Below are 14692 nucleotides of genomic sequence, written 5' to 3' on the forward strand. Positions count from 1 at the left end.
GGAAATTAATTAGAAGAAATATTTTAATATTGCTATTCGCCCTTTCTCTATAATAGAAGTGTCAACCAAATTCACTATTGGCAATGACAGATTGAAACATACACGTGCGATTGGTGCCAGCAAGAGCTTTATATGTACTGCGCATCACGAGTCAACCTAGCCTTTTACATATATAGAATGAACTTGCTTAATTAGACCTGCTTTCTGATTTAGCTAAACTTTTTTCAGCTCAGTGAAGCACCCCAACTTCTCTTTCAGGTAATTGTCAGCAACACAGCAGTAAATATCAACACGAAGCAGATTATGATTGTAGATCATGTAGAGAGAACAAAGAATAAAATATTTAACTGTAGCAGTGTTTGACTATATTCTGCACAGTGAGAAAACCTGAAGTCTTTTTCAAGGTCCACCATTTCTTACTTCTTTTCAGTTGGGTCAAGTTTCTAAGCTTTCTAAATCTCTGTTTTCTGGCTAATGAATAGAAAATAGGATTCTACCGAGTCTCCTATCTACCTACTCCAGGAGTTCTGTGAGGATCAAATGAGATGGGGCGTAGGAAAACGCTTCACAGACATGTGGTTAAACTGTAAAATGTTTGCACCTGGCTATAAAGCAAGTCATGTTCCTGGGCTGAAAAAACTCCAAGGAGGCTAGTCGCTAGGGAGAGGAAGCCTGGTGTTGCTACATGACATCATTACTGGGGGCCCACAGCAACCGTTTCTGGGCTTGGCTGGGCTGCGGGCGCATTTTGCGCCATGGGGTCTTGGCAGCGTTGGCTGCGATTTGGTGCGGTGTCGCTCCGGGATGGTGGCGGGGCCTGTGTCCCACTTGGGGGAAGCCAAATGTTGGTTTGTCGGAGCCAGGTCCATTGTGCTGTTTATTTTTAAATGGCCAGTGGGCGTCATGGCAGCTCCTGTGTTGAGCATCTGCCCCCTGGTGGTCAGTGCACATCATAGCTACCGGTCAGATGGACACTTAGCCTTTTATATATACTATATAGATGCCTATCTGCCCTTCTTTTTCTTTATTGTTTTACCTTTTTAAATATTTGTATTATCTACTTTATTTCCTTTATTGGCTTTGTATCTATACATGGCATTTTGTTATTAAAATTATTACTAGATGGGTTACAGTATGTGTAACTCAAAGTTTACTCAGGGTTAATATTGTGCCTCTTCATGTAAATATAAGAACCTTTGAACAATAAGGTTTTGTTTGTCCTTGTTAGCTTTGTGCTACTATTCATACACACACACTTATATATAGTGTCTCTACATATAAAGTCTTCAAAACAATTTTCTCTGTTTTATTTTGAACATAATTTTTCTTTAAAGTAAAATCTTGCTTTTAAAACTTAAGATGAAAAATATAACTTTTCATATTTACCCTTATGTTTACTAGTTTTGATTATCTACATTCTTTACCGTAGAGATTCCATCATGTGGCAATTCCCTTAAGTTTGAAGAACTTTCTTAAACATTTCTTATAGAGCAGGTCTGCTGGAAATGACATTTTTTAGTTTTCTGCTTCTCTGAAAATGTCTTTATTGAATAATACTGTTCTAAAATAGTTTTTCACTGCATATAGAATTTTGGGTTAATAATTATGTTGTTGAAAGATGTCTCATTATCCTTTTCTCCAATTTTTATGATGAGAAGCCTGCTATTTTTTGGTGATTGTTCTACTTTATGTAATGTGTCATTTTCTTTGACTACTTCCAAGATTTTCAATTTATCTTTTATTTTAGTCAGTTTTTGATGTTGCCTATGTATTATTCTGCTGCAAGTTGGCAGAGATTCTTAGGATAATATCAAGTAATACCCTAAATTTTCCAATTTGATATTGCTTGATATTATCCCAGATTATTAATATACTCTTTATTTTCTCTTTCTAACTTTGTTTTTCATTTTTTTCCTTAGGTTGAATAATTTCTATTGACCTCTTTCAGGTTCACTAACGCTTTTGTCCACTATCTTCTAGTTGCTATTAAATTCATTCACTGGATTCATATAATTTTATGTTAAGGACTTTTATTTGATTCTTTTTGTAAATTCTACTTCTCTGATGATATTCCTCATTTGTTTATTCACTATCACCATATATTCTTTTAAGGCCTTGAATTAAGGCCTTGCTATGACATTGTAACAATCACTTTAATACATTTGTTATATACTTTGTTTTTGCTAATTTCATTGTCTGGTTCATTTAAAAATCATTTCTTCCCCTACCCCCCAGTGTGTAGGGGAAGCCAGGGTATTGTCAAGGGCGGGGGAAAAAAGGACATATATGTAATACCCTTTGTAATGCTTTAAGCAATAAAAAAAATCATTTCTAAGTAACTGCTTCTATTTCTGGTCAGAGGTGACATTTTCTTTATTCTTTGCATAATTCATAATTTTTATTGTTTGCTGGAAATTGTGTATTTTAGATGGTTGAAAGTCTATTTTGTTGACTTTCTTTAGAAAGTGATGTGTGTTTTTTTGGAAGGCACTTATTTTACAGTGGATAGACTTGGTGATCAGCTTGATTCTTTTGAGTCTTGTCTTTAGATTCACTAGGTTGCGTCTATAGTAGCACTTACTTGAGGGCTAGAATAGTCCCTCTTCTCCAGAGTGGCCTCTCTTGGCTGTTATCAAGTGCTTTGTCTTTAAGGAGGTTTCTTCACTCCAGCTAGTTAGAAAAACTATGTCTCCTATCACGATAATATCCTTAGGGTTCCTTCAATTCACAAATCTTTAGCAAGTGCTCTTTGCCAGCCCTTGTAAAATTTCAGTCTACTCATTATCCTTTTCCCAGTTGGATAAACATGCAATTTTTTGGAACTCTATTCCCGTACAGCTCACTTTTCTTCATTACCCTGCTAGACACCAGAAGTCCTAAGTGTTACTAAACACCAATTTTTGCCTTTCCAGATCGGTGGAAAGGACTACTTTGTTTTGAATCTGCTTTTCCACATATAAGTCCAGATACTGTCCAGACTGTGCTCAGGTACAAAGTTGGAGCAATAGTGAATCTAACCTAATGATTTTCTTTCTCTCAGATCAGAAGCCTATGCTGTGTGTTATTCAATGTCTGAACATCGTTTTACTATATATTTTGTTCAGTTTATTTTTATTTACAATAGGTCAATTTTCATTAGTTACTCTATTATCACCAAAAGTTAAAATCTTTGTAATCTCTTCTATTTTTAAAAATATGTTTTTATTGATTTTTAGAGAGAGGAAGGGAGAGGGATAGAGAGATAGGAACATGGATGAAAGAGAGACATCCAGAGACTGCCTCCTTCATGCCCCCTACTGGGGATCAAGCCAGCAACCTAGGCATGTACCCTGACCAGGAATTGAACCCAAGATCTCTTGGTTCGTGGGTTGATGCTTAACCACTAAGACACACTGGCCGAGCTGTATACTCTTTTTTAAGATAAGTTTCTTTTGTTGTATTTTAAAATGTAATTTTAACTCACTCATTATTTAGTCCATTAATCGTATTATGCATGGTATGAGCTAGTTGCATTTATTGGCATATCTCAATTTTATTTATTCATTTTAAATTTATTTCAGAGAGAGGAAGAAAGAGGGAGAGAGAGTTAGAAACATCAATGATGAGAGAGGATCATCGATTGGCTGCCTCCTGCATATCCCTACTGGGAATCAAGCACACAACCCTGGCATGTGCCCTGACTTGGAATCGAACCATGACCTCCTGGTTCATAGGTTGATGCTCAAACACTGAACCACACCAGCTGGGCTGGCATATATCAATTTTAAATCAAATAATCAAATGAACAGTACTATGGGAAAACCTACAACAAAATATAACAAACCAAATTCAGCAATACATTAAAAAAGGTCATATATGACGATTAAGTGGGATTTATTCCTGGGATGCAGGGTTGGTTCAATATCTACAAATTAATTAGTGTGATATACCACATAAAAAAATGAAGGTTAAAAATTATATGATCATATCAATACATGCAGGAAAAAAAATTTGACAAAATCTAGCATTCACTTATGATTATAAACTCTCATTAAAGTGGGACTAGAGGGAGCACACCTCAACATAATAAAGGCCATATATGGAAAATCCATACCTTAATGGTGAAAGCTGAAAGCTTTTTTTTTAAACTTCCAGAACAAGACAAGGAAGTTTACTTTCACTACTTTTTTTAAACATCGTATTGGAAGTCCTTGCCACAGCATTTAAACAAGAAAAATAAATAAAAGGAAAGGAAGAAATAAAACTGTCATTATTTTCAAATGACATGATACTCTACATAGAAAACCCTAAAGATTCCACCAAAAATTAGGACTAATAAATGATTCCAGCAGGATACAAAATTAATATTCAGAAATTGGTTGCATTTTTGAACACCAATAATGAACTATAAAGAGACCTTAAGAAAACAATCCCATTTCCAACTGCATCACAAAGAAAAAAACACTTGGAAATAATTTAACCAAGAAGATAAAAGACCTGTGCTAGGAAAACTATACTAGTAAGACATTGAAGAAAGAAATTGAAACAAATAAATAGAAAGCCATAATATGTTCATGGGTAGGAAATATTAACATCATTAAAATATCCATACTACTTAAAGCCATTTCTGTCAAAACACCAATGCCATTTTTCACAGAACTAGAATAAATAACTCTATATTTCATAATGGAACCATGAAAGACCTCAAAAACCACAGAAATATTGAGAAAGAAGTTGATGATATCACGTTACCTGGTATCTAAGTATACTTCAGCTACAGTAAATCGAAACAACATGGTACTGCCATAAAAACAGACACATAGATCAATGGGATAGAAGCTCCTGGCATGAGAATAAGTTGGTTAAAAATGCATCTTAAATACCAGATATGTATACACTCATTCACTAATATAACTCTGAGTGATAGCAATGTATCTCCTAACTCAAGTAATATTTATCTTCATAATATTGGGTGAATTATGCGCGAGTAACATAATGCTGACAAGAGGTGAAAGTAATGAATAACAATAATAACACTGCTAATTACATTGCTGTAATAACGACATAATCAAAATGCTACTAGCTCTTCTGTACCATAACTTGTCTTTAAAGCATTGTAAACAGAGGCATTATGGCTATTCAGTATTATCCTTGATCCATGGCAATAAGATGGAGGCTAGTCTGACAAATACTGGACCAAGTGAAAAGAAATGTTTAAATTACTTTAAGATTCATTGCTATATTTCTTCAATATTGAACCTCTGACTCCTAATTTTTATTCATGCTAGTATCTGAGAATACATGCAAAGAAATTATGTAATTTTATCACAACATTATTCCCTATTTTTTAACTTTTTTACTAATGTGCCCAAAGTATGAAAAACTGTTCCAGAAGATATTTTAAACTATCCAGAAATGAAAATTAGCCCCAAAAGTGTAAAAATAATTTTAACCTGAAAATTGCTTCGGGGGACCTTTAAATGTTCCTATATATTGCTGGCAGGCTACACAAGCTTCTTGATGCATTTTTAATGAACTATATTTATTATCGAATACAGGATTTTGTATTATATCAGTAGAGCAGTTGAGTTGGCAATAACAAAAATCAAGTTTTAAAAAATGATATAGAGACTCCCATATTTTAGTATTATAACTTTGGAATTCACAGAATGTTAGAGGCACAGCACTTTTGCCTTATAAAAGCTTTGGCATGGACACAGTGTGGCTTTTCTATCTACTTAACAAATATACTGGCTTCTTCATCTCTTTTCAATTTTTGAGAATAATTTTTAAAATCTAGATGCAATGAAAATCTTATATGCTTGAGTATACTGTATAAATGAAATCCAAAATGACTTGCCACTAATTCATTACTCTGCACAAGTTCAGTTTTCCTGATTCTGAGATAAGCAATGAGAGAGAATATATCAAAGCTTTAATCCAACAATGAAAAAATCACAATAAGGTTATTTCTAGGCACTTATATTAGATGCTTTTTTGTCACTTTCGGTAATATATTATTAAGTAAAATTCCCCTCAAAGCAAGGAATTCTAATCTCCTCCCAAATCTTCATTTACACTTAACCTCATCCCCTAAAGAAAAACCATCTAACACTTTTCTCCAGAGATTAACTACAAAGGGTTAAACAAAATCCATCCTGACAATACTAGAAACAGTTCTCTCTCGGTGTGTGTTGGTTCATTGCTCCACAGGGCATAGCAGATGTTGTGTCTGGTAGTAAGAAGGGCCCAGGAGGTGTGGGCTGTCAATCATTTGTTTTTTGTTGTGTTTTTTTTTTCCCTCTTCTTCTTTTTCCTAACTACAGGCTATGCTATGAATCTGAAGCCCAACTAAAACAATCTGCCTCAGCTGGGGTGTGTGAGGTATCAATAACTCTTGGCAGAGGTGTCAAGAGCCTTGCTGGAACTGAACTACCCTGCTGACCAGATGCTTAGCAAGTTAACAAGATAGCACTGAGCATTCACCACTTTTCCAACACAACAATTAACACAACTGGAAAATCACTGCACTGATATTCTGGGGGAAAAAAAATCTCATCCAAGTTATGGAACAGAGGCAAATAAACACTGCACCCTCTGCGTGGCTGAGTAATTTAAAGTTTCACGCTTGGGAGGGGCTTTGGCTAGATAAATGTAAGAAACTGAACAATAGAACTACTATTGAAATTATTTTCTCAGTGCATTCATAGAAATCATTTGTGAGTACACTAAACTATATTCAAGTTCACCTTTACAGATACTGATGTTTCATCTTGGTGAATAATAGATTCTAACATATTTGTTCAAAAGAGATCAAGACTAAAACTTGGTTTACGAATAGAACTTAAATAGGCTGTTTTGCTAAAGTGAATGTCTGTTAAACTTGAAAAGAATAAAGCAATCAAATTACTTAGTCAAAACAAAAATATTCCTTTTAAAAGACTGTATACCAAGCTGACATATTTCCTGACCTGCATATAGTTTGGGTTTGTTTTTCAAGTTACGTCACCTTAAGGTTATTCTCTATCCTTTCATTCATAATTTCATTAGGTAGCATTTATATAATGTTTTCTGGAAAACAGATTATATACTATTTCTAGAAAAATACATGGTATGCAGCAAAACATGAATATTAGCTCTAAACAATTTAATGTTGTTTGTCTTTGCTTTGAAATTCAATAATGCCATCAGCCTGTAAGCCCTCTGAGAGCCAGCATTTCACACAGTGAAAGCAGCTTTCTGTTACAAAAGCACAGCAGCTGTGGCTCCCGCAGATACCCTTAAAGACAGATATAATAAAACACTGGGAGGGAGTAGGTCGACACAGGAGCATGAAATGGACGAGATGAAGCCCCTTTGTCACAGCCAAACAGGCTATACAGTTACTATAGTAACATACAGTATTAAACTCCAGGTGGATTGACTTAATCTTCCTCAAACAAAATATAAAGGTTAACAAAAACCAAACCAATAATGATTATAATCACTCTACCCAAATATTTTTCAAGAAGTAGTTATTTTTGGTTTAGTCTGGATAGATGAGTAACAGGTATGCTGGTTCGTGCACTGATTTGAAGAAACGATCCTAGAAGTTGTGGGTGTTGAGGAAGAAATGCATTTTAAAATAATTTGAATAAATCCAGTGACTCAAGTAGCAAGAAAATCAGAGTGACAATGCAAGAAAAATTAGACTATGTGGGCTCTCGAGCCCCGTTTTTGCTACGTTCATCACATTTTTGTCAATGGTGAGATTGTATGTGGTAATACCCCTGGTACTAAATTCATTGATAATTCAGCTGCCTTTTCTTTGGTTGAAGAGTGTCAGGCTGTGTTCTCAGAAAGAAAATAGTGACTTTGAAATAAGAGCTAGGGAATTATTCGGTGGAACATTAGACCAATAAGACAACCCCCCCAAAAAAAATGAAAAATCACAAATTGAACTCTAATTTTTAACTATTATAAAGGAAGTAAATCTAAGTGTTTAGGCTGTATGATAACCTCTCAATTAGGGTAGATGTTAAGTCCTGCTTATTCCATCTCCAAGGTATAGTATTTACTGTTATTTTGCTGTGGTTATCAACTATTTCATCTATAAACCACTCCTACCGGCTAAACATCACAAACTTATTTATTCTACCCAAACTATCACACACACACACACACACACACACACACACACACACACACACACAATCTTAGTCTCCTTTGCTTTTCTAAATACCCATTTTTTGTGGCTCTATATTCAAATGTTAAATTCCATGTCTTTAATGTAGGTAAAATTGCAGTTAAAAGTAAACTTTAACACATGCAGGTATTTGCATTTGGGATTAACCTAATCATCACTGAAATTGCTCCTTCTGAATACAGCTTTAATGACCTGAAAGAGTTAAGAGACTTTCTCTGAACCTTAATTTATGCCATGGAGTTATGCACCAGGGCAAGCTGGATTCAACATGAATGTTTTTTAGTAGGTTTTAGCTAACACTGTGAGACATACCTTTAATGGATTTAGTTTGGGTAAACAATCTTTGTCTAGACAGCCCAAATGTCACAGGTATTGGTGCTCATTTTAAGTGGTAACTTCTATGCAAATAATTGCAAAGTTGCATTTTGTTCCTCATACCGATATTTTATGAATTAAGGTTTTCGACTATATCAAGAGCTGAATGTATACTTACAAGTGGTAGTTTTAGTCATAGGCCTTTCTGACCATTAACTCTTATTTGACAACATGGAACAATTAGTGTTTATATTGTACTCTGAAATTTATAATGTGATTGTTGAGGGTAGCTTAAGATCCCTCTTAATATTATGAAATCTAGAAAAGAGTGTAGAAAGGAAGAGCAATGGGAAGCAGACTTTGGAAAAGCAAAGAAAGGAGTAGGACCACTTATTTATTATAAGTAAAACTATTCATTCTTTAAAATTCTTTGATATACCTAGGCATATAAGAAATGTACAATTTTGAGAACTAGAATGAAACTATATGATTTTTTCACAGCTGAATTAAATTTATTTAAATTTCTTATAATTTATAACTAAGGATATTTTACATTAAATATGTTTTCTTTTATTAGTTAATTTAAAAATCAAATGACTTTTACTAGTTATATTTACATTCATTCATAAAATAATTAATTACTCTACTTATTATATTGCTGGAGAATGCTAAGAATTGGCAGAGGGAAAACACTCCTTGATGTGTGGAGGCATTGAAACTAATATGGATGTTCTGATGTTAGAATTATAAATGTAATTCACATCTAACATGCTGAGCTTATACAAAACTGTCTATAGCAATAGCATAAGGCATCCTCAAATATGGCTCATGTTATAATAGGTGCTTCATTCTTATTTGGGGTTTTTCATATATTCTAAAATTCTAGGGAAAAAACAGCAATATGATTAATTTATTCCTTGTCTACATTTGTAAATTCATAATTTTACATAGGTTGAAAGAACAATTTTAAATCATTAAATGTAAATTCTGGAAAATCCAATGCTGTGATATCATAGAACTTATAAAAATAAGGGTAAGATAATTTATTTCCAGGCATATAATGTCATTCTAAGGAGAAAGGCACTTAAAACTTTTATTACAGGATAAAATTTTTGCTTGTACATAAAAGTATTCAGGTTGTATGCATATGACTTTCTACTCTTCATTATTTTAATGTTGTTAAGACCAATGTTACTGATTGATAACATTAGAAATCCCCCCCCGCGCCCCCCCCCCAAAAAAAAACTGAAACAAAATAAAAAAGTTACAGGGTCCAGAGTAACCACTACTGATTGCATTAAATGTTGTCTTAGATGAAAATGAGTCACTAATATCCTCTTTGAATACTGCAATATCTGTTACTTGTTTTTCTTTTTTCCCCTGTTCACTATGTAGTCCACAGTCCACATTTTATCAGAAGATCTGGGGGTTCAAACCAGTAATTAAAAACCCAGGGCTCTAATAACTGACAAATATTGTGGATCTGCTCCACTGTATAAGCTAATCACAGAGAAGGAAAAAAAAATGAATAAATTTTAAAAGATAAATTAGTCTAATTCATAAAAATTCACAGAGCATTTCTGCCATCTTCATTCAAATCAATAAACAAGGAAAGGAGAAGAGGCTGCAAGTCATGTTTTTAGTGCTATCAGCTGGAAAGTGTGTCAGACTCTTAAAATTGCTGTAATTTTCACCTCGGGCATCCCAAAGCTCTCAGTAAACCATCCAGGATGAAATCCACAACAATCTGTAAACTCAGGCATCCTTCCCACAAGCCCTGCAGGATTCCTCAACCCGCCTCTCTCTCTCTCTCTCTCTCTCTCTTTCTCTCCTGGCATCCTAAACAACTGGGCTCTGACCTCACTGAGCATTCATTCCATCAGAGTAACAGAACCACCCTCATCTGATTCCTCATGGAGACAGGAAAGAGGAATCAGAAACAAATAACCAAAGCTCTTAAGACAATTTAGACACAGAACAATGACCCTGTAGACTGCACGGAAAGTTCCCTAACTTTGAAAGGAATGATGCGAACTGAATCAGCTAATAAGCAAAGATAATCTTTACATGCTCCAGGACATTCCTGTGTACATGCACCAAAGAGTGGTGGAATAAGCTAATTTCTATAATAACATTTAGTAAGGCCAGTAATACTCACTTAGGTGGGTTTTTTTTTTTCCTCCTTCAAGAAACATAAGGCCCACAGGCTGCTTCTAATCTCTAACTATATCCACCTGAGAAAGGAAGTTCAGGAAACTCAAGATGATGGAAGTTTTAACCATCATCACATTAGTTTTCTTTCTCCCCCCCCCCCGCCCCAAATAGAAATGGGGTTTGCAATGACTTCTGCATAAAAATTAAGCCATGTTCACTCAGTGAATACATTGCTTCCTAGATACCTGTGAAAGCTGACAACATCTGTTTTAATGGAGGGAATGGAGACACCCTAATGTCCGAAAGTTTTCCGTATTTTGTTAACTAATTTGTTAATGGCTTTATTGCTGGACTGTTCCATTTTCCAATATTCTTTTAAAATGTGAAGATATAAAAATAGGGGCTCTGGCTGGGTGGTTCAGTTGGTTGGAGCATCATCCAATACAACAAAAACGTTTTGGGTTTGATTTCTGCTCAGGACACATACCTAGATTGTGGGTTTGATCCCCCGTGGGGATGTGTACAGGAGGCAACCAATCAATGTTTCTCTCTAACATTGATGTTTCTCTCTCTCTCTCTTTCCTCCCTCTCTAAAAATCAATAAAAACATGCCCTCAGGTGAGGATTTTAAAAATGATATAAAAGTAGGTATCAACCATCTTAACAACCATCACATTCAAAGGGAAACACAAAATGCTTTTCCTCTTTGAGTAATAGAGTCTCTATTTCAGAGTTTGCCGTTCAAGTAATGGCCAGTATATATTCATATAAAAATTCTCCAAAAATACATGAAAACAGTAGGGTTATAATTTCTGAACGAAATCTGAAGCCCCAAGTGCTTAGCCATGTTTGCTCTATATACAATTAATTATCCTTAATATCATATTTAATTTATAATATAGTTTGTTAGAATGGGAGCCCTGTGGGCTCAGGGTCTATGTCTGTTTTGTCCATTCCTTCATATTCAGTGATTGAAATAATGTCTGGCACATAATAGATATTCGGTGTTTATTTAATCAATAAACAAATGATGAAATTACAGAATTTGACATAATTTCCTATAGCTGCCTAAATATATGGAAAAGAACATTGTATTACCAATTTCAATAGACTTAAAAATATTGAAATCCATTTTAGAAAAGAGGTTGAAATGCTTGGTCTGCCTTAAGGAGTGTAGAATTCATAGTAAGGGTATACAAAGTTTATAATTTCCCTTATTCATAAAATAACGCTCTATCTGAATATATGACACAGGTTACAGTCAAAGAAAATTTCAGCAATAAAATTATTTTGTAAAAAATATTTACGAGCAAAAGCACAATGTTTATAAGGGAATTTTCTCAAACACTGGCTCCTTGAACACAATTTGAAGCAGGTTTCTAAGGGAAATACCCAAATGCAAGGTTATCAAGGTGGAAAAAAAATACAGATGTTTTCTCAAGTGCTCATCTTATTTTCCAGTGTCTTCACCTATCTGTAAGTGTCAGTACTGCAAAGTCGGGATTAACTTTGTTTCGGAAGTTGGCTATTTTGGGGAAAGGACAAGTCTTCATTGATTTGGAGGACTGGTATTGGCCGGGAGTTCCTGTTTTATTTGTGGTGGTTTATCCCATAATGCAGAGGTGTTTGTTTGTTTGCTTGTATGCTTTATTTTTATTTTTGACTGAGCTTAGGCATAATGCAGGCAGGGCAAGATGTCAATTTTGATTTTTCACTGGAGTTCTGTGATTAGAAAATAAATGATTAAAATATATTTATTGCGTGCCTCATGTAAGTCTATCAAGTCTGTTTGCAGTGCTTTGGATGTTTAAATCAATCCTCCTCAGCCAGGTTGGTTTGGGCCAAGAAAAATAAACTGAGGATACTTGAGATTTTGTTCCCTAGCAGTCACTTTGGACTTATCTCAGTACACTGGAATCTATAAGACCACCCTTCCTGCCCCCTCTACTATATTATTGTATATGATTTTATTATATTATTTCTATTATAAACGGAATAGAAATGAGCATTTACTGCAATAGCTATGAACTCATGAATCAGTGTTTAGTTATATTGTTATTTAACAAACCTGAAATTATATGTTCTTATTTGGCCCATCAAGAAAAGGATTTAAGAAGTGCCTGCCCCAGTTCAAGGCTCACTTCACCTGCTCAAAAAGTGTTCATGGAAGGAACAAAATTTTATAGAATCCTTATAATAGAAACTTATTATACTAGAAACTTCTAGAAAATAGGGTTATTTCAAGGAATTCCATAGGAACACTTACCCAAGGACATTCCTCCACATAAAGAGCTTTCACTTCTCTGGATATTGACTGACAAGATGTCCTGGAGTAAGAAAGCCCTACTAATCTCACACTAGGGATGTCCATTGAGGTTGCAAACCTTCAGAAAGAACTAGCAAACCAAACACAGAAAGAAACGTGCATCACAGAGCAACTGATGCTCAAAGGGAAGTGAGCAACATCCCTGGATTCTACCTGCATAGGAACATTTACAAATGGAATGTTTTGTGTAAAATATAACTAAACTTGCCTTCTTTGCTTTGTAACCAATTTATGTGTAATACATAATTGATGTAGCAGAACGTGAGTGGTTAGCGGATGTGTGTAGGAATAGAGTCAGTGAATTTATCATAAACTCTGTTTCTGAGCTTTCAAACATCAATTGTTTGGACAAAGTTGGCTGAACAAAAAATAAGACCACTAAGGGAAACTCTACCTTAATGCCTATAAAAGAAAAAAAATCAAGTTTTCATGAAGTGGCCACTCCTTTTAAATAGACAAGAGTCCCTGTTGCAAAAAGGTCAAAAGTCTCATAGTCATACCAAGAGCGATCGTGGACATTCATGGGGGCATTTTTGGGTTGCCACAATGATTGGAGGCACTTTTATTGATTAGAGGCTAGGTATGTTAGATATCCTGAAAAAAATAGCACTGAGTCCTATACAAGGCAAGATACTTATGTGGGTGTGAATAGCAACTGGAACCTAAATCAATTTTATAAATAGACTCAAGCTATTTGTATAATTTAACAGAATAGGAACTTTTCAGAAATTGAGCTATTATATAAAATGATGGATGTATGCCTGTTATTTATTCCAGACTGATAAAAGTTATTTACCATTTAGTGCTATATTCCATACCCAGGGCAAGGCCGCTCATACGTGCAGTACTACTATAGCATACCTGAATGAGTCTCCTCCTTTGGAAGCTGTTGCTCTACACACATAAGGGCAGGCACCTGGCCACAAACCTATGATACAGCCTTACAGAGGCGTAACTTAAAGTAATGCAGAGACAGAGACTGACTCCCAGCATAGTTGAAATGAAGTGTTAGCATATATACATTCCAATGGAGACAGGGTATATTGTATTCAATGCTCTGATGGTTTCACCAAAAAGGCTCTAGCTCATTTCTGTCCTTTGGCTGCTGTGGCCCCTTCAGCACTTCTGTTTTCTGTCTATTACTCTGGAGCAGAATTAAGACTCATGTTCCTGACTTCATTGCCTGTCAACTTTTCTCAGGGAGCAACATATATAGCTGCTCTCCCTGCTTCTTATCCAAGAGCAGGAAATACCTGAAGCCAAAGATTACATTAACGGCCCACTGCGTCTTTAGTAGAACCTTTTTGAGTGTATGCTGCCTAAGTTTGCATGTGTTTGCAACAAAAACTTTGCCCACAAAAATGTTAACCACTGTCACGCTGAAGGCAGTTAAGTTTCAGGGTTTTAAGAAACACCTTCCTAGTCTTTTATTTTGTTGCTTGTGTCATGCAATATAACAATGCACATAAATTACTGACCACAGGACCTAATAAAAAGTAAAGGCTTTGTGAATTATTGTTATTATCATTATTACCAGCTCTTCTTGTTGCTCTTGCAGATATTCAAGATAAAGGCACTTTGCCACTTGATTCCAGGAAGGAATCATCTTTTAGTTTTTGCAAGTTTTATAGGGAAGTGAAAGTTGTTTTAGAAGAAATGCATAAAATAACAGTGGTGATATTTGTAAATGTTACTCATCAATGGTTGTGATAATAAAGTGGGAATCAAAACTA

The sequence above is a fragment of the Myotis brandtii genome, unplaced genomic scaffold (genome assembly GCF_000412655.1).
Source record: "Myotis brandtii unplaced genomic scaffold, ASM41265v1 scaffold343, whole genome shotgun sequence".
Taxonomy (NCBI): Eukaryota; Metazoa; Chordata; class Mammalia; order Chiroptera; family Vespertilionidae; genus Myotis; species Myotis brandtii.